Raw genomic sequence first — 21977 nt, forward strand, 5'->3', positions numbered from 1 at the left:
TCTACTGAATCAAAATCTCTGGGCCTGGGAATCTACATTTTGACAAGTTCCCCAGGTGGATTCTTGTCCGTACTAAAATGATGGTCACTGGGACTAACCCAGAATAAATCAGTGATAACAGGTGTACTTTCCATGATACAATTAACACATTAAAATGAGTCTGAAAGATAAGGCTTTATGTGTAGATGCACATTATATAAATTTACATATCTATACAAGGCTGTGAGTGGAAGGGAACCAGTATTAATTAATTGCCTCCTATGGTATACAGAGTTCCTGACCAAATTATATATTACTCAATCTTCCAAATAATCCTATATGAGTTACAGATGGAAAAAAGTCAGGCTTAGAGAGAAACTCTTCTAAAGTCACAAGTCTGGAAAGTGGCCCAGCTAGGTTGTGAAACTAGATTTATCTGACCCCAGTCTCCTCATTCCATTGTACTAACCTCATAGGCACGTGAAAACACGCAGACACGCACATGTCATGCAACAGCCATAGAGTAAAAGGCAATGGAATTACATTACTTTTAGAAACTTTTTGCATCAACAGAAATGTCATTTTTAAAAGACTCATTCTATTAAGGGATAATCTTTAATTTGTATGCTGACGACAGACTACCGTGTATGACTACTATCAAAACCACATTTAACAGCCTGCATTTTCATAGTCAGAAGTGTGTTTGGGGACTTGCTGGGGACAAATTTGAGGGTGATTCTTGATTTGTGTAAGCTACACATTTATGCAAATTAAACCACTTAATACTCATCATACACGTCATATTAACTTACGAAGGAAAACAGCAACAAATACATAATCTCGCCCTTGTCAATCCACCAGTCTCCCTAAGCTCATCCCTCACCTTCCAGGGTCTGACACACCTGGCTGTCTCCATCAGGAGCCCCTTTGCCGGCTTCTCGAGTTGCGTTCCTCCACAGTTCTTCCTTACTATTGTGCCAGACTTCTCTCTGTCTCCATAGATCTTCCTTTCTTTTCTCAAAAGGCTCCATCCTCAACCATTTTTTCCCTATATTCTCTCTCAAAAATCTCTCTTCATCTCCTGGCTTTTTCTTATAAACCGAAGACTCCCAAACAAGTCCTGGCCTTCTTGTGGAGCACAAAGCCCCCCTTCTGCCTGGGAGACAGCATGCTTCAACACTGAAAACACAGCACCTCTAAAATGCAGCTCCTTACCTCCTCCTGAGTTTCCTCCATGGATACCACTGCCCTGGAAATTGCAGTGTCAGCTTTAACTGTTCCTTCTCCACTGAGACATCAGATTCTGTCAATTCTTCCCTTTGCATCTGTTCCTTTCCCATTTCATTGTTATCATCCATTTCAGGCCTTTCCTGCCCTCCTTTTTCCTTGGTGGGTTGTAGTAGCTTAACCGGCCTCCTGGCCTCTAGTTTCTGTTCTGCCTCTCCTCCCAATCTCCCCCAAGCTACTCACAAGGTCCCAGTCCTGAAGCATGGCCACAACACTCCCCTGTTCAAGGATCTTTAATGACACTTATTGATTAATGCATTCACGTTTCCTATTTGGCATTCAAGACTATCACTTAGCACCAAATGTTCTCCAGTTTTGATGCCTGTATAGACCAGTTCTAACTCAGTTGGACTTGACACTTTTCCCTGAATATGCTCCATGTTTGTCCATCTCCTCCTATTCCTCCTGTCTCACATGCCTCCTCCCCATCTCTTTTATTGAAATGCCACATCATTCAAGGACTTGCTTAGAGGCTTTTTCTCAAGAGTCTCTTGACTGCTAGGGATAAAAGGGACCGTTCCTCTCCAAATTACTAAAATGCCTTCTTTTTGCATTTATCACAGGGTTATTTCTGTATATCTTCTTTCCTCAACAGAGTCTGAGAGCAAACAGACCAGATTTTGTGGCAGCTGTATTCTTCATTCTCTCCAGCACAAAGTCATACTTGTAGATTGCTGTACAGCATTCACAGAACACCTCGAAGCTTACAAAGCATGTTCCCATTCAACATCTCATTTGTTTTATTTGGGGATTAAGTTATTATAGGTAGCATTCAAGTCTTGCAATTTGATTTCTGTGGCTTATCGCTATTCTTAGAGCTATCTCTAATTTTCTACCTTATAAATAAAACGTATGTCTTAAATTACTTTTCTTTTGAAAGTTTACTTTACCCACAGTCTTCCTGTGGCCTACAAAGCTAAAAGAGAACATTTCAAATCAAACAAAGCCCCCTTGCCAAAGTGCTTTTTCTTGGATTATGAGTTAAATGTACAAATGAAAAGGTATCTATAAACAGGTAACAGGAATGTCAAAAATCAAAATTTAAAAGAGAAGCGGGAAATTCCTTTTTTTTTTTTTTTTTTTGAGACGGAGTTTCGCGCTTGTTACTCAGGATGGAGTGCAATGGCACGATCTCGGCTCACGGCAACCTCCGCCTCCTGGGTCCAGGCAATTCTCCTGCCTCAGCCTCCTGAGTAGCTGGGATTACAGGCACGCGCCACCATGCCCAGCTAATTTTTTGTATATTTTTTAGTAGAGACGGGGTTTCACCATGTTGACCAGGATGGTCTCGATCTCTTGACCTTGTGATCCACCCGCCTCGGCCTCCCAAAGTGCTGGGATTACAGGCTTGAGCCACTGCACCCGGCCTGGGAAATTCCTTTTTAAAGATCTTAAGACGTTTTAAATGGCTTTCCTATATATCCATTTGGAATTCTACATATGGGTCAATCTCCAACATCCATGGAGCTGACATTCCAGCATATTAACAATAGAAAATTGCTAACAGTTGAACAATGAATTCTTTGCTAAGAGACTGGAAATGACTAATATGATTGTAAAAACAATAATCTGTCTGGTCTTGAGCACCCAAGTGCCTTATAGAAACTAATAAACATTTGTTGATGAAAAATAAATGAATGAATTCAGAGAAGGACTTCCTATCATTTATAACTTGAGGGCATACATTTTAATAGATGGGTGGAAGTATAGATTTAAGTAAAGAAAAAAGAAAAATTGAATTGAGAGGCAGGAATTTTGGTGTGTCTATTACTCTGGTCTGTCCCTGTGGTGGACCCCACTCTGCAACTACTGGAGAAGCAGGGGAAGGAGAAGGGGAGTGAAGGGCAAACACCATCCATCCTACTGTGCCTCTGTGGAATGAGGCTGCAAGCTCCTCCAGGATGGCCACTTTGCAGTCCTGGCACAGTGCTGTGCACACGGAACGTACTTCATACATGTAGTACGAGATGCAAAGCCCTCTGTGACCTGTCCCTATTTTCACATTTCAATCCTTTATGCCTACTCTTCCTCACCTCATAGGGCTATCGTGAGGAGTAAATAAAAAAATACCGTACTTAAAGCCCTTCACACACTGCCTAGCATACACACGCACATAAATGCTCGATAAATGGTAATTGTTATTGTCACCATCTGGGACTTTGTATTTGGCTCCAAGGTACAGCTTAGTGTGCTGGGCTGTCAGTACTTGTCTGCGACAGCTGCAGGTGTCCCAGAGCGTCACATTTGTATCCTCGGTGCCCAGCAGAGCGCTCACCTCACAGAGGGCCCTGAAGCTGGCTACCTGACTGAGCAAAGAAGATCCAAGGTCCAGTCCTGCCTTGACCCCAACCCACTAGGTATCCCTGAAAAGTCATTTAAACTCTGGGCCTCAGCCATGACAGTGCATCCTTCCAGCCTAGAGAAACCAGAGATCTGTGAAGAGACATGTAGAAGACCCCAGGACAATTGCTGACAGAACTGGAACAAGAAACCAGCGGTCCCAAAGCCTTGATCTCCTAGTTCCCCTTCATCATAGGTGCTTCACACATACGGTCTCCCTGTAACAGATCACCTGAGTGTCATGGTCACCTTGAAACCCCGAAACCTGGTGGATTGCTGTCTTGAATCATACACTCTTTGGGAGTCCCTCAGAAAAACCATTTCCTATCTCATGTAGGCTGAGAGATGCAAATTTAGTTACCTCAGTCAGAACAGACCAGCTTTAACGGAGTTAGATTCCTGTGCTTTGGAAGAAGTCACTTGGAAATCCTTGGTTCTGAGTCCTCCATTTCTTCCACATCAAGATCTAAAAAGAAAAAAAGTACAGTGTCCCATGACTAGCTGCTAGGATTTGACGTTTCAGCAACAACAGTAATTGCAATTAGCACATATTTAACATGTAAGTCAAACACCCACAAAGTGGTTGACAAATGTGGTTTCATGTTATCTTCATAACAAACTTCAGATGTAGGGAACATTCCCCCATTTTACAGCTACAGAAATGGATACTCTCATGGGCCACGGAACCTGTTCAAGATCATATAGCTGGTTTATGTGACAACTAGGATACAAATCCAGATGCAATTGATTCCAAAGCCTGCGTTATTAACCAGTAAGTCAGGGTTTTAAAAACTTTTCAGTGACCCACTGTTTTAAAAATGTACGTGATATAAACTGAAAACCAAGTCTCATAAAACAATGCTTACCCTTACTATGTGCAATGCATGCTATTTTCTATTCTATTCTCTATATTGTACTATGTATTCTATATCTTTAAGAAGATTTCCAGTAGCAATCCACTGATCTGATCTCACAATCTTCTAATGGGTCCCCGACTCTCGAAAAACGCTACACTTAGATATAGTACCTCACTAGCTGCTTCTCTGAAACCAAGACAAAACTCTTGCACATATTTTAACCATGAGAATCTGACCAAGTGGTTGAGCTTCACAGAAGAAAAGCCTTTAGCCTTTAAAATATGTATAAGCCACCATAACACGTATCACCTGTAATGGATCCTTAGCAGTGATACTCAATTAGGGCCAACGTCCAGAACGGAATTAGTCACTTACCTACCGCAGAGCAGGAGTTATAAAGTGGAACCGCGGACAGATTAAAATCTCAGGTGATTTATGATGTACCCTACAAAAAAGTGGCTAGCGGCGGGTGGTTGTGTTGTATGTTGTAGCAACACAGCAGACCTAACTACTGCAGAAGTAGGCGGCTGAGACTGCAAACCCCTGGGGGCAGGGCCCTGCCTCTGCACGTCCCGTTCAATTCCAGGGGCTTGGTGTTGCATGAAGGAAATTATCAAGTTCCCGTAGGGTCAGGACTAGGGTTCGATTCCCAATCCAGCAGACGGGAGGTGTGACTGTCAAAGCAGTGCCCGAGCCCGCCTGGACCCGAGCCCACCACGTCCCCAGCCCCAGAAGCGCATTTCTCCCCGGCCCCCGCCCTCTAGTACAGCCGCGCAGTTGGGCCAAGAGATGCGGCGCAACCTGCCCGCACTCCCCAGCCTAACCCGCCCCGCCCCGCCCCGCTCCGGGCGCTGGCCCCAGAGTCCGGGCACCTGCGGGCGCTTCCTCCCCGCAGGCAGCTCGGCTCTGCTGCGTTTGCGGAGCTTACCCCTTGCGAGGGCTTCCCAGCCTGGCTTCCCGGCTCCCTCCAGAAGCGAGGAGCGGTCGGGCTGGCGGCGTTCCGGGCCCCGAGCCTGCAGGCCGCGCCTCACCCACCCGGCCCCGCGAAGACCCTGCGAGGGGCACTTACGGGGCTCGGCTCCTCGGCCGCCGGCGCGTTTCCCCGGGGGTCCATGGTGCTTCCGGACCCGCGAGTCCGGCCGCGGCGCTGCACAGCACCGCCCAGAAAATGGACGCCGGCGGCTCGGCTCTGGCGGCCCGGCCCGCCCCCGGCGCGGAGTAGAGGACGCAGGCCGTCCGGGAGGAGGTCGGCCCGACCTGCGGGCCTGGGGCTGGGGGAACTGCGGCGCCGAGGACCAGGCCTCGGGAGGGCGGCGTTGGGCCCCGCGACGTCCCCGCAAGGCCCCATGCCCGACCCAGGGGCCAGCCGGGGCCCCCCACCAAGGAGGCAGCGGCCTCAGCCTCCTCTGGGAGGACGCAGTTCGGAACCTGCGGAAGGACAACGCCGCTAGGACTCTGGGCCACAGAGCCTGGTGACTGTCAGAACAAGGCCCCCGGCCCCAGAAGGGTCCGTGGGCTCCTGTTCCAGACTCTGCATACAGGATTCACAGAAAGTCCGGTGCTGTTTCAATTGCATCAAATTCTCAGGAATAAGGAGTCACCTGTGTTTTTCCGAGGCGGTCAAGAGAGGCCTAGGTTGATTTTTCCCAACGTGGTATAGAAACTATTTCACGCAAAAGACCCAGTCCTCTTCTTTAAGTGAAGGGCCCTGACCGCTGGCATCTTCCGTCCAAGATCCAGGGGCTGCTCATTGAAAAAGTATTCAGAGAGGGCCTACCACAAGCTGGCCATGTGGAGCTAATAGCCCAATGCGGGAATAATGGACAGGTGTTTGTTTTTTAAAAATCGGCCATGTTCTCTAGTGTTTTGATAGTAGAGTCTTATCCTTAAATTTTCTTAAAAAAAAAAAAAAAAGCCACAGCTTAAAAAGTCAATTCTTTGCATAACTTACGTCTTGTTTTTAGCCTGGAATCTACAGTACTTGGAATTCTGTGTCCTAGTTCCTGACCATGTTTTAAGAATATGATCACCTGATGAATAAAGTAGACTCCAATATTAAATATAAAGCCAACAAAACATTTTAAATCATGAGGGAAAGATACATTGACTCCAAGTCAAATTAAAGAATCACGTTATTTAAAAATAAAAGGAAGAGCTTTGAAGGCCTACAGTTTGGGCAACATGCATACACATGTACATTAGCATTTCCCAACCTCCTCAAAGCCAAGCACCCTTTATTATTCCTTCATACACCACATGTTCAGAAAGATCTACTCCACTAAATTGTATTTATTAAGTAATGATTCATCTTCCCACTCAAAAAACAAAAACAAAAACCGGCAATTGTTTTGCATATGCAATTGCCAATCAGAGCTTCCTCAAAACCTGAGCTAACCTGTTGTTAATAGTGGATTCCAACCTAAATAACCTGTGGTCTATTAATAATGGCATGTTTGTATGTTTCCACTGAGGCTTTTGGAAACTCTGAAAATTACTCAAATTACTCAAAAACCTCCAAGAAAACTGAGGCACATGGATTAGGAATCAGGGTTGGGAAGTGCTAGTATCTGGTATTGCTCCCTGTGTTTCGCTGCAACTGGAAGGTGGGAAATGGCAGGGCAAGGCAATTCTGCCTTTGGATTCAGCCTGCCTAGCTTTAAAGCCCAGCTTTGGTGATTACAAGGCCACTTCAGGCTTGGCTTCTTCATCTATAAAATGGGACCAATCTTAATATTAGTGCCTGCCTTGAAGGGCTTTTTAAGAATTACATGAGATAATACATGTGAAACATTTGCAATAGTAGCTGGTATTATGTTAAGTGCGCTAGGATTGTAGGCTGTTGTCCATACTGGAAGTAAAGTATTCAGAGTTCTAAGTGTCTACCATCCAAGCAGTGAGAATCACAGTTACTGTGTGTAAAACAACTTTTACAGCCTAGAAATTTTCCATGGGTAATCTGCCAGAGTCACATGGTGAATGACATAAAGGGATTGAAACATAGGTCTGACTCCACAATCCACTTTTTTATATTGTTAACATGTTCCAGGTGGTACCTTGATCAGCCTCTGTCAACAGCTTGTTAAGGGTAAAACCAGCTCCGGCTTTCCTAAGAGGCTTAGCAAGTGAATGGTTCTTTACTTCCACTCGGGAATTCACAAACAGTGGCATTTCTTTCTCATTAGAGCCAAATGTTTCTCCAGAAGTGACTAGATTTCCCCAAATTGTTATTAATAACTAAAATATCACAGCAACAGTTTTAAACAACACAGTCGAAAAATTACATAATCAACCCGTCCTTCAAAATTTTCCATCCTTCCTCATAACCAGTCACAGATTCTCTCTCTTAATCATTCTTCTGAGTATGGGGAACTATCTGGAAATTTCCAGGAAGGGCCCAATTTGTCATAGTTATTTTCTTTTCTGTAACGTTTTATTATTTTTGAGACCACTAAACATGATGTGTTTCCTCTATAATACTTGTCATTTCAATACATTTGCAAAAAAAAAAAAAAAAAAAAAAAAAACCAAGACTTTCAAGATTATCTCCTCTCTTAAATTTCCACCAGTTCTTCACCATTCCCACAGTGTGGTTCCTAATCCTTTTCCAGGAGCCTTTTCTAGAAGGCTTTCCTACCTCATTCATTTAATCTTCACACAGATTTCTATTATCCTATAACTGCCTGCTTGCACTTTCTGACTAGGACTCCTGGCCAATTTAACACTTACTAACCCCTTCTCTTTAAGGTTTCAATATTAATATTATGATAATATATTAAAAGACTAAACTGTTGCTGGGCATGATGGCTCACGCCTATAATCCCAGCACTTTGGGAGGCTGAGGTGGGTGGATCATGAGATCAGGAGTTCAAGACCAGCCTGGCCAATATGGGGAAACCACAGCTCTAGTAATAATACAAAAATTAGCCAGGCGTGGTGGCACACACCTTTAGACCCAGCTATTCAGGAGGCTGAGGCAGGAGAATAGCTTGAACCTGGAAGGCGGAGGTTGCAGTGAGCTGAGATCACACCACTGCACTCCAGCCTGGGCAACAGAGCAAGACTCTGTCTCAAAAAAAAAAAAAAAAGACTAAAGTGTTGTCTTTTTTAAACCCACTTGCTGTCTTTGTTTCCTATCATTGCTAGGAATCTGTTAACTCATCCCACAGCACTCTGTTAATTTAATTCATGATTTTACTTTTTTTCCCTCTTTCCCTCAATCTGGGTTCTCATCAACTTCTATAACTTGGTCTCCCCTAATATGGCTGCTTATCTCTTTCCCTTCAAGCATTTTAAGGAAGTCTCTTTCCAAATCATTTTTTCTCATCTCTACTACATTTTTGACAGGTCACTTGTTGTGTGTGATGCTGTAGCAAATCTACCAAAGCCCCTGAAGAGGCAATGTTTAGAATAGGGGTGTCAACTTCCCAGGCCTGTGGGAGCCAGGCAGATAAATATGTGAAACTGCTTATGGGAAGTAGCGTGAACTTTGGTCTGCAGGAGAATTCAAGTCCCACCTAAGTGGGGTTGGGAGGTGGGAAATGGGGATGGTGACTACCCAACTCCAGACCAATTTGTTGCCAGGTAGAAATGCTGGAGCTGCAGCACTTCCTAAGGGAGACTAAATCAGGATTTTTATATAAAAATCTATGAAATGTTGACTACTTAAAAAAAAAAAAAAAGGAACATAAATCTGATTAAGGCTCTAGATGTAACTCCCAATTTACAGGAAATCTCTGAGATAGAGAAACAGGTAAAACAGCACCAAGGGAGGTCATCACCAAATTTCAGACAGGAGAAAATTCTACAGTTTCTTCAACAAATTTTTACAGCAATAGCAAAGAAAAAAAGAAAGAGAGGAGGGAAACCTATACATTAAATGAAATTTAAGAGCATCATTTGCACTGTATGGACCTTATATGGATTTGAGCCTTGAACAAATAAATTGGTTTTTTAAAAAATGACCTTTCATTTTTTGAATGCCATGCTATTGTGTTTGAATGCTATGATGTTTTGATGTTATTAAAGAATTATTGTTCTTTGTTGGTGTGCTCTAGTACTGTGGTTATTTTTCTTGTTTAGTAATCCACATTTTAAAATATATTTTAGAGATAATCCACATTTCTAAAACTTTTCATTTAGAAATATTTCAAATTCATAGAAGAGTTGCAAGAAGAGTGCAAAAAAAAAAAAAAATCCTGAATACACTTATCCAAGATCTTCCTGAACCATTTGAAAGTTAAAGACATCATTCTTTTACCCCTAAATATTTTAGTGTTTCTTTTTTGAGAGAAGTCTTTCTCTTAGAATATTTATCTTTCAGAGAATCAAACTAAATCATACTAAAATATTTAGAAATTATATGATGTCTGGGGTTTGCTTCAAAATAATACAGAAGGAAATTTACATGAAACAAGATTGAGTAGCAGTTGATAATTGTCAAATGACTAACTGGGGTTTCATTAAATTAGCCTCTACATATGTTTAAGATTTTCATAAAATTTTTAAAGGTTTTGTTAATAAGTCTTTATTTAAAATGATATAAAATGCTTCTGCTTGATGTTAAGTAGATAAGAAGATACATAGGTTGTCTACAAAATACTATCTCAACTATTAAAAAATGCACCATGCATAGATAAAAGGCTGAAGGGATCCATGCCAAAATGTTCAACACCGTAGGGATATACTATGTTAATAATTTGAAAAAAAAAAAGGTAATAACATTTTAAACCCGGGAAACAAAAACATCGGCAACTCATTCAACTAAAATCATCATTAGAAGTGAAACAAACACATAGGTAGACTGAATCTGGCCAGTAGGGCCCCAGTTTACAGGTTTCCATTTAGAAAATGGGCCTGCAAAACCCACTGGGTCCCTCAGGCCACATCTGGCCTGATGTTTTTTCATGGCCTACAAGCTAAGAATAATTTATATGTTTTTTAATTATTGGGGAAAAAAAATCAAAAGAAGAATATAACCATAGCTTGTTTTATTGCACTCTACTTTATTGGGTTTGTAGATACTGCATTTTTTTTACAGGTTGAAGGTTTCTAGCAACCCCGCATCAAGCAAGTCTGACTGGGGCCATTTTTCCAATAGCATGTGCTCACTTCGGGTCTCTCTGTCACGTTTTAGTAATCCTCACAATATTTCAAACTTTTTCATGATCATCTATATGTGTTATGGTGATCCGTGATCAGTGATCTTTGATGTTACTATTGTAATTGCTTTGGGGTGCCATGAACCACACCCATATAAGATGGTGAGCTTTATTGATAAATGTTTATGTTCTGACTGTTTCACTGACTGGCTATTCCCTACCTCTCTTCCTCTCCTTGGGCCTCTGTATTTCCTCATATACAAAAATACTGAAATTAGGCCAATTAACCCTACAATGGCCTCTAAGTGTTTAAGTGAAGGGAAGAATTGTGCATTTCTCACTTTAAATCAAAAGCTAGAAACGATTAAGTTTCATGAGTAAGGCATGTTGAAAGTTAAGACAGGCCAAAAGCTATGCCTCCTTTGCTAAGCATTTGGACAAGTGGTAAAGGAAAAGTTCTTGAAAGAAATTAAAAAGATCACTTGATACTCCAGTGAACACAGAAATGATAAGAAAGTCTTTTTGCTGATATGGAGAAAGTTTGAGTGACCAGGATAGAGGATCAAACGAACCACAACATTCCTTAGGCCTAAGCCTAACCCAGAGCGAGGCCCTAATTCTCTTCAGTTCTAGGAAGGCTAGGAGAGGTAAGGAAGCTACATGTGAAGCAAGAAAAACGTGAAGCAAGCAGAGGTTGGTTCATGAAGTTTAAAAAAGAAGCTGTCTCTGTAACATAAAAGTGCAAAGTGAAGTAAGTGTTGATGTGGAAGCTGCAGCAAGTTATTCAGAAGATCTAGTGAAGACAGTTGATGAAGGTGGCTATGCTAAACAACAGATTTCCAATGTAGTTAAAATAACCTTCTATTGGAAGAAGATATCACCTAGGACTTTCATAAACAGAGAGGAAAAATCAATGCCTGGCTTCAAAACTTCAACAGACAGGCTAACTCTCCCATTAGGGGTTAATGCAGCTGGTAACATTAAGCTAAAGCCAATGCTCATTGACCATTATGAAAATCCTAGGGCTTTTAAGAATTATGCTAAATCTACTCTGCCTGTACTCTATTAATGGAACAACAATGACTAGATGACAGCAGGTCTAGTTTAGTGAATATTTTAAGCCCACCGTTGAGACCTACTGCTCAGAAAAAAAGATTCCTTTGAAAATACTGCTGTTCATTGACAATATACCCCAGAACTGTGATGGAGATTTACAAGGAGATGAATGTTGTTTTCATGCCTGCTAACAGAACATCCATTCTGTAGTTCTGATCAAAGAATACTTTTGGCTTTCAAGTCTTATTACTTAAAAATATATTTCATAAAGCTGTAGCTGCCATAGACAGTGATTGCTCTGATGGATCTGAGCAAAGCAAATTGAAAACCTTTGGGAAAGGATTCACCATTCTAGATGCCATTAAGAACATTCATGATTCATAGCAGGAGGTCAAAATATCAACATTACCAGGAATTTGGAAGAAGTTGATTCCAACCCTCATGGATGACTTTGGGGAGAGTCAAGACTTCAGTGGAGAATGTAACTGCAGATGTGGTGGAAATAGCAAGAGAACTAGAAGCAGAGCCTGAAGATGGGGCTGAATTTCTGTAATTTCAATATAAAACTTGATCAGATGAGGAGTTGCTTCTTATGGATGAGCAAAGAAAGCGGTTTCTTGAGGTGGAATCTATTCCAGTGAAGACTGTGAACCTTGTTCAAATGACAACAAAGGATATATATTACATAAATTTAGTTGATGAAGTAAGTACAAAGTTTGAGAAGATTGACTCTACTTTTGAAAGAAATTCTACTGTGGGTAAAATGCTATCAAACAGTGCCACATACTAAAGAGAAATCTTTTGCGAGAGTCAATCAATGTGGCAAACTTCACTGTTGTCTTATTTTAAGAAATTGCCACCCCAACCTTCAGCAACGTGACACTGATTAGTCAGCAGCTTTCAACATCCAGGCAAGACCCTCCACCCATAGAAAGATTATGACTGGCTGAAGGCTCAGATGACTGGTAGTATATTTTAGCAACAACCTTTTTTTTTTTTTTTGAGATGGAGTTTCGCTGTTGTTACCCAGACTGGAGTGCAATGGCACGATCTCGGCTCACCGCAACCTCCACCTTCTGGGTTCAAGCAATTCTCCTGCCTCAGCCTCCCGAGTAGCTGGGATTACAGGCATGTGCCACCATGCCCAGCTAATTTTTGTATTTTTAGTAGAGATGGGGTTTCACTTCGTTGACCAGGATGGTCTTGATCTCTTGACCTCGTGATCCACCCACCTCGGCCTCCCAAAGTGCTGGGATTATAGGCGTGAGCCACCGCGCCCGGCCGCAACAACCTATTTTTAAACTAAGGTGTACAATTTTTTTTTAGACATAATGGTATTGCACACTTAATAGACTATACTATAATGCAAACATAACTTTATATGCACCAGGAAACTAAAAAGTTTGTGCAAGTTGCTTTATTGCAACATTTGCTTTATTGAAGTAGTCTGGAACTGAACCTGCAATATCTCTGAGGTATGCCTGTATTTCATGATGTGAAAACTATGTGAAATACAGACTTCAGAGTTCATAAGTGAAGTTTTGAGACACAGTCACATTCATTCATTTCTGTGTCTATGGCAGTATATCTATCATTATTACTATGCTTTATATCATATATTATTATATTTTGAATTTCATCAATACAAAATTTATGAAAATTTGCTTTGTCCCTTGTTATATAAATACCTACGTAGTATCTTCAGTTTTGCCTCAACCCACTGTTACATTAAATTTATAGGAGGCCATTGATTTAGACTGGCTCCCGCACTAAACCCCAATAGACCAAACCAAAACAGAGTCACTCACACTAAAGTTCCACTTCACCAAACTGAAATGAAGTTGTTTATCTGACTCAAGAAATTAGGAGAGAGATAATAGGCCAATCTTAGCCAGAATAATAAAGAAGTTCCCTCTGCTTTAACGCTTATAAGGAAAATTACCTGCAGTAACTTGATGTTAACCAATCTGCTTTCTGTGTTATGTTATTTCCTTATTCCAGTCTAAGCTACCTTATAAAAACCAATTGTTCTGCCATGTCCAACAGAGTACCTTTCTATTTTTTATAGATAGGGTGCTGCCTGATTCACAAATTGCTAATAAAAATCAAGTAGATCTTTAAAATCAACTTGTTGAAAATTTGTTTTTTCATGCCATAGAGCCTAAAGTATTTGCTGTCTGACTCTTTACAGAAAAAGTTAGCCTCTGGTTTAGAACTGGGCTTCCCCTGTGACCTCAAGGCAGCTTTAGCAGAAAGAGCACTGGTCTAGGAGTCAAGCATGGTTTTTGTTCCAACACTGAGCTCTCTGAGAGACCTTGAGAAGTCCCATCTCCTCTAGGCCAGGGTTCCCTCAAAGATAGAGCTAAAAGAGTCTAAAATCAACAAGGCAACCGAAATCTGTTCAGATTCCCACAAGAGTTTAGCAAGAAGAGCAGGGATGACGCAGTGTTAAATGCTGGTATGCCAGCCAGGCGTGGTTCTCCTGGAGACCAAGCGATTCAAACAATCAGAACACCCTTTGAGGATGGAGCCACAGGCACTGAGATCCGGGCCTGGATAGGCTGGTGAAGGAAGGAAGGAAGGAAGAAAGGAAGGAAGGAAGGAAGGAAGGAAGGAAGGAAGGAAGGAAGGAAGGGGAAGGCTTTGGGGCCTCCCAAAGCAAAGTAGCATGCCTCCAGTGGGCAATCTGACTTTAGGGAAAATAATTTCTTTTAATAAAATGTTTAAAAGCATACAGCACCCGGTATTCCAAGGCGGTCTCCCATCCAAGTACTAACCAAGCACGACCCTGCTTAGCTTCCAAGATCAGATGAGATCGGGTGCGTTCAGGGAGGGGAAAATAATTTTTACAATCTGCAGCTTATAGCAGGTATTTTGGGTAGGTTTTCAGTCTGCGCTTTGTGGAAGACCAAAAGCACTTGATCACAGCATGTATTAAAAAGTCTGCTCATTTCATTTAATGTTTAATTCAGATCTAGCAGAGTGATGGGGAGAAGGGTGGGGAGGTGGTGGGGAGTGGTGGTTAGGGGCCCTCTGGCATCCTCAGCATGTAGAATAGGAGACTTGGGATAGAAATGGAAAGTTCATAAGCCTCTGCAGTAAATCACCTTTAAGGACATCAATGTGTAAGCGCTTCACAATAGGCAATGTGGGGTTATTAAGTAGCAAGGCCAACATTATGAGCAAAGCCAGAGAGTATGTCATAGCACCCAGTCTCTATGCAGTAGGCCTGCAACCTGCATTTAGGGGCTCTCCTAAGCCTTCTTTTTCTAGTTGCAACCCCTTCCCACTTTCTCCCTGGTACCTTGCTCCCCCAGCTCCATGGCACAAAGCGCATCTCCTTTTGTCCCCCAGCTGCCTCCTGACTCCTTCCTTTGTCCCTCTTTCTTATCTTCTGCTTCCTCACCCTGCCGCCATGCTGCCCTCCCTATCTACAGCCAGCTCCCCATTCTGTTCCCAGATGACCACCCCATTCTCTTCCACATTGTCTTCCCCAGTAACCTGAGTACTTCAGAGAACCTTTCCATGATGTAGTTTTTTCCTTCCCTGTCAAGGTTCCTCTCTTCCCTTCCTTAGCTCAAGAAACAAGAGAAAAGGAAAAAAAAAAAAAAAAAATTACAAGGGCACTGCCCTTCTGGGATTTAACCACACACTCTCAGCTGGTGGCTTTTGTTTTCTGGCTTCACTGGCTTGTAAGGCCCTCAGGGCAGGGACTCTACGTCATGCTTAGCATTGGGGAAGATCGCAGGACTGTTAGGCCTTAATTAGAGCAAGGTCTCAGAGAGGGTGGGAGATTTTAGCAAGCAAGGGAAAAAGAAATTTCAAAATATCCATTTGGCAGCAATGACCACAGAGTAAGGAAGAGGATTGTTTTATTGTAGAAAGCATATAATAAAAGCCTCCACTGCTTTTCATGAGCACAGAAAGAATATTTACACTGGCATTTTTCAAACCAAATAGCACCAGAAAACAAACTCCCTCCACAGGCCAAACATAGGGGAGTGTAGACGCAAATGCTAGTCTTGAATCCTGAGCAGGAATCACTGCGGAAGCAAGGAAGCCATTAAGGGGAAAAAAATGCAAAATGATTTATGAGATCAAAAGATCAATTTTCTGGTCAATGAGACATTTAGGCTAAGGCAGTGGCACACTGGAATCACCTAACAAAGACAATTGATTTTGCACTGGTCTCTGATTTACCTGCTGCCCAGAGAGCCTTCTGCAGAATAGCCAGTATGGAGACCCCCCACTGTCAGCCAGGGAAGGTAAAAAAGCAAAAGCATCTTGCCAGCATCACAAATTCAAATTTTTGCATTTGATGGCTTCTCAACTTAACATCTGCTCATGAATGCAAAAGTGGCAGCCGTTATTGAGGTCACCTGGCAATGCAGGCAGACCAGCTTGGAGAAGGGCAGCCAGACATACGGTGGCTTATTAGGAGCCAAGATATCTCGGGAAGGTGGTGAGGTCAAGACACAAAGTTCAAGTAAAGAACTGTCCTTGTCATCAGCTGAAATGCCCCAAACTGTGGGATGGCCTCCAGCAACCAGTATAAAAGGCCTCTAAGAGAACAGCACACCATTTACTTCTTCCTGGAACAGGGAGGACACACAATTGTGCTTATCCATACAATGCTCTACCCTTGTGTGGGAAGCTGGACTGCAGTTTCATAGGGGGACCATATCGTATTTCATTCTGCTTGGCTTATAGCAGTGTCTGGCACATAGTAGATTCTCAATAAATGCTCAAAGAAATAAACTGAATTGTGGCAGTCCCCTTCCCCACTAATGGGCAGAGAGCCCCTTTACCACCAGCCCCTTCCCCACTCTACTACAAGGGACCCAAACAAGCTTGTCGTCCTGTAGTGGAATGTTTCAGCGCTTCTCAAAACCAAATGAAGTAGTAACATTCCAGCCAGGCCACCTCTCCTGTAATAAGCAGTCTGCTAAGTTATGAATCAATTTTAGAAGGTGCTTCTGAAATATTTAGAGGGCTCAAAAGAGCCTTATAGTTTCTAACTCGCATAGCAAACTTCCCCCTTTGTTCCCTGTTCCCTGACCTTCATCAACAGACTAACCTGAAAAGCATGAAAGAGTTATGGTTCTTAAGAAGAATTTTTCAAACAACGATTTGCTCTCAGAGAGAGAGAGAGAGAGAGAGAGAGAGAGAGAGAGAGAACCCTCACTATTTAGGTCTTTAGAAAGCCACCAACAGGCAAAGATGTATGCAGAGCTGAAGCGTTTTAGCAAAACCTGAAAAACACTTCACTCTGGTGGGAGCCATTTTAGGTCTAAGACAATGTACTGGCAAGATGAGATGAGACAGACCCTTCCACCATTTTGCCTTTACAAAAAATTCAGTGGCTATCTCAGTGTTTTGCCATGGGTTTAAATTCTGGAATTCTTATGAAAAACAGGGCAAGAGGCTTCCCAGAAATTTCTCTGCTCTGAGAGTTCTTTCTTCCGTGGATTTCTTGGGTTGACACTGAATCTGTGCCAGAATTTCATCACCACCTAGGACTGCAATGCACTTCTGAGGCAATTTCAGGGTCGTGACGGGTCAAAGGCAATGACCCCACTAGTACCAGACTCTGGAAGTTTGACTGGCTAAAACCAGTCACAGGGACCTGTGACTCTTACTGTGGGGTAAGCTTACCTAAGGAAGTCTCAGCCCTGGAAGCTGTCAGATCTGGCTCTGAAACAGCAACATTTACACAAAAAAGGAAAGTCTGAAGGCTGGGCATGAACACTCCTCTGTCTGGTGTCAGATCTTCACCTGACTAGACGTTCCCAGCACACAGATCTCCACTTAAATGTCACATCCTCAAAAAGTTCTGATCAACCGTTCTAAAGTGACTCTCTTCCCTGGAACCACATAACCCTTGCTTTTTATTTTTTTTTAATTTAAAAATGTTTTTTAGAGAAAGAATCTTGCTTTGTTGCCCAGGCTGGAGTGCAGTAGTGTGATTCTAGCTCACTGCAACCTAAAACTCCCGGATGCAAGTAATCTTTCTACCTCAGCCTCCCAAATAGCTAGGACTATGGGTACACATCAGCCAACATGTCCAGTTAATTTTTTAAATTTTTTTGTGGAGGCAGGGTCTTGCTATGTTGCCCAGGCTGGTCTCAAACTCCTGGCCTCAAGCAATCCTCCTGTTTTGGCCTCCCAAAGTGTTGGGCTTATACGCATGAGCCACTGTGGCTGGCCCACTTTCATTTTTAAATTTTTTAATTTCCTCTGTGCACTTGTCTTCTTTATTTATTTAGATCTATATTTTTGCTTATTCCATTCCCTGCCAGCTCCCTCCCAGCCTCTGGAATATGCCTGGAATATAATAGATGCTCAATAAATGTGTTGACTGTTTATTTACCAAGAGAGCTGTTAAGAACAGCATCTCCCCTGGAAAGGAGCTGTTAGGATGAACCACATGGTACCAGGAACTCAAAGACTTAGCATGACTTAGTACTAATGAAAAAGTGCTAGATCTCTTTCTAAGATTCCTCTCACATAACAGTGAAGAGGCTCTAAGTCATGGTCTGATTACCAGTCCATCTCCAGGGGATCCATGGAAATGGATGATGTAGATCAATATTACTCTAGTATTATAGCAAGAGATGCAATCTTGGTATTCCCACAGCATTAAAGTTTGGAAAAACATCTACTTTGCAAAGGAAAAAAAGGGTTGATTTATAGTATTTTATACTATAAATCATTCCAGCAGAAAACCACATATTTGCCCATTTTGTTTTGGTGAGAACAGAGCAATTGTTTGCACAGTTTTCCTGTCACACCTGCTCTGGCCTGCCCAGTATAAACACCATAGCCAAAAAGTGTAAATGGATTCAGGATAGCTTTTCAAACAATGAGATGGGCTAAGTGCCATCCTCTACAATCATCAAGAAGCATTTTCAGCTCATCTTGGAAATTCAGTAATAATTGTAACTGGGTAAGTTTAGAAAACCTTTGTGCCTTGTCAACATTGCTATGAAATATGAAGGTAAAGTATTAAGGTGAAACACAACAAAGTAATGTATAGTAATTATTCCTCTAGTCACTGGTCTATTTATTAGAAAGACGATGGTACAATACACTACCCAATAATCTTATTTGGCTTTCTAGCTCCTTGAATTGGGTCTTAAATTATTTTAGGCAAGACCAAGAGCAACATAAGTGAATAATGCCACAAAAAGCACCCCATTAAGTATGAAAATTTACAAGATGACGCAACCAAGCTTGAGTTACAAACAAAAGAATCGACATTCTATAAAGAAGAAATACACTGTTGAATCTATCAGGCATTCATTTTAATGGTAAAACAATTGCATTGCATCCATCTAATCTTGTAATTAAGATTCAAATAGGTGCAAAATGATTACTTTGTACTGGCCTATCAAAATAGAAGACATGTAGTTGTAATCTTTCTGAATAGCAGTAGTGTTTTAATTATAAATGCCTGGCTCATTATTTGCTCAAGAGCGAATGACAATTAGCTTGATCCTATTGCAACTGTTAAATGCTGTTGGTACTAAAAAAAATAGGCAATACTGAATCAGGTTTCTGATATTTCCCTTCAGTTGACAATCTTCTGATTGATATTATACTCAAAATATACTTAGTCATTTAAAGTCACAGGCAAGAAGGAAAATGGCTCCCAACAGTCAAAAAAAAAAAAAAAAAAAAAGGTGTTGCAGGAAGGGTATTTCATGGCAAGCCTGGAGAACAAAATCAGTATGAGATGAGTCACATTCTAAAATAATTGAACCAGAGAAAGACTCCAAGCAAAATATTTTAGTTGGCCACAAAATAACACAACAACAACCACTACCAGCCTTCAGCCCATCAGAGGTTCAGTTCTACAACAGTGCTATGGAATAGAATATTAGATAAACTGCTGGAATAAAGCAGCCATTTACACAGATAGTTCTGAATCAGTGTTGTTCACAGCCAAGCAAACCTCTGGGAGGTTTCGGGGTTAGCACCATCTTCCTATCGCACCTAGAGATATTTCCACAAAGGTTCTGGGTGCACTTGTCATTGGAAGGGTAGGCTTGGGTTTGGGTCCTTTTCTACTGAGAGCTCTGAGGTTACCAACGGAGCAATCAGGGAAAGCAAGAGCACAAGCATTTTCTGATTCTCAGAATTTCTGAAATACCTTTTGTTTCAGTGGCGCTGGTGAACTTGTGATAATGAAACTACACCTCTGTACACAAACCTTGACCTGCATTCTGGAGCATATTGCAAAGAACACCTTAATTTCGAAAGTACTGAACACAAAGGAGGGGGGGAAAAGCTGTCACTGTGCAAGCTTTCTCTATCTGTTTAGAAACATGGCTTAATTTTTAAGGCTTGAAGACCGCATTTAAAAATATCTAAAAGCAATTCAGATTCTATATGAGAGGAAAAATAACTGTAAATTTTTAATTAAACATTTGTTTCCTTTTTAAAGACATTCTTTTGCATATCTGTTATTGCATGTTTAAATACGATTTGGTTACCAAGGAAACAGGTTCTGGCCCAGTGTTAAATTTGAAACTAAAATATATTTGAGAAGTTAAGCCCAAAGGAAAGAGCTCATGAAATTATTTTGAAAAGTGCCCGAACCACAGCTTATGGTCTGCAATGAACCATTCGAGGGGCTCGGTTTCATTTAGTGAAGCTCTATTTCTTTTAAGAGGGCCATCTATATTTAATCTTTTCCTCTTTAAAAACTGTAATTCCTCATCCCCCCAAATTATATACATAATATAGTATATCCTTGTATATTACCTAAAATTAATTTTGGGAGCATATCTTGTTTTTATTTTCATCTTCTCATATAACACGTTTAAAGACCGCTTCTTAAAATTTAAATATTTTAAATGTTTCTTATTAAGCTTGTTTACGCTCTTGGAAATCATCTCCAGAAACCCATTTATTTTTAGTTTCAAGCTAAAATGGAGCTGAATCATCACTCTTTTCAAAAAATTCTTTTGTTGTCTAATGGTAGCACACCTATCATATATATGATTTTTTAAAAAATCTCCCTTTTATGGCAGAATCATTTAATAAGTTCATAAAATCTATACATTTTTATACTATCTAAATATCAGAGGCTATCCAATTAAAAACCCTCTCCCAAAAGATTACAACTGTCTTATTTAATTTTTGTTTTTTTAAAAGTCACATTTCAATGCATCCAATGTTCTTGCTGCATGGCTCAAAAAAACCCCTATAAAAACATGCAAATTTCAACCTACCTGTATGTATCACTTAATGCAGTGCTAGCATGACAAGACACTCAGCCATTTTTATGTAAAGCGATGGAGACCAACTGATTTCTCTGTCTTCTTGCTCACAAGTTTTAGATGCAATTGTCACATACACACAAAAATCATACGCAGAACAGCTTGAATGAACTGTGATCACAGAACTGAATTTATCAACAGGAAAACAGGATTGAAAAAAGAAGTTTCTCATCCAAGGTTTCTCTGAGACTGCAACCAAGGAGGTGGTGTGTTGAATTTTTTTCCCCTTCCTCCTCTGAGAGTTCAAAGCTCGGAGCTGACCACTGCAAAGGCCACTGTCACATTTGCTGAAAATCAAACCACTGATACCAGCATTGAAAATACAAATTTGAGAACCCAAGTTGCTTGCAAACGATGGTGTGCATAAGAGTTAAAAATAGAATCCACCTTGCCTCCTACCTGCATAATAAACATGTAAGTTTCAAGTGTTTAATTTGATATTCACATTAATTAACAATACAACATACATTATTTAAAAGACAGAAAATGCATGAAGAAAGGAGAGACACCATCTGGTAGCAGAGTTTTGTTGTTGTTTTTTGTTTTTAGGGTTTTGTGGGGGGGTTGGTTTTGTTAAAAAAAAAAGGTAAAATCATATTTTAGATGTGATGAAAAGCAAACATCCAGAAGCAAATGAATCGGAAATGAAAGGTGATGTTGAAATATCTAAGGCTGTAATGAGGCAAAAACAAGTCTTCGCTACCAGATGATATGGCATACAGAGCATTTACATACTCACATCTGAAATACTAGGCAACGTGTAATGAATTCTAGACACAGCATGCATACACAGCACAAGCACGGCTAATCCTGCCTGCCATCTTAGGCTCGCAGAAGCAAGATACGCACTGCATGCAGCACACGAGCACTGGGGAAGGAGGAGGCAAGGGACAGCTCACCTTAAATGCAGTATCTGATTAATGTTGTAAGTGACATTGCATATCAGCCTCAGAGTCTTGGTTCAACTGGGTAGGAGGGAACAAAGAAAAATGTCATCAACTGGTGATGCAAGATGAGCCCAATCACTAAACACTGTTTAGCAAACTCCAAATTCTGCAACCAGACAGAAGGCATTT

At 41.3% G+C, this 21977-nt stretch overlaps 1 protein-coding gene and 1 pseudogene across 15 annotated transcripts in view; both read right to left on the reverse strand.

The window, feature by feature from the left end:
* ZBTB38 (zinc finger and BTB domain containing 38) overlaps positions 1 to 21977 on the reverse strand; it is a 96523-nt gene that overhangs the window by 55775 nt on the left and 18771 nt on the right. For 5 of the 15 annotated variants that reach the window (XM_035277704.3, XM_017965790.4, XM_078354085.1 and 2 more), the window contains 2 exons: positions 21801 to 21866; positions 3968 to 4072 (listed from right to left, as the gene is read on the reverse strand). The gene's annotated coding sequence lies outside the window, so the exon portion shown is untranslated. Of the gene's footprint in view, positions 1 to 3967; positions 4073 to 4838; positions 4977 to 5532; positions 5627 to 12026; positions 12270 to 20853; positions 21301 to 21800; positions 21867 to 21977 lie in introns of those variants that run through there. The other 10 variants (XM_078354091.1, XM_078354093.1, XM_078354090.1 and 7 more) reach the window with 6 other exon arrangements.
* LOC118149075 (5S ribosomal RNA) lies at positions 14346 to 14464 on the reverse strand (annotated as a pseudogene).

This window comes from Callithrix jacchus, chromosome 17 (assembly GCF_049354715.1).
Source record: "Callithrix jacchus isolate 240 chromosome 17, calJac240_pri, whole genome shotgun sequence".
Taxonomy (NCBI): domain Eukaryota; kingdom Metazoa; phylum Chordata; class Mammalia; order Primates; family Cebidae; genus Callithrix; species Callithrix jacchus.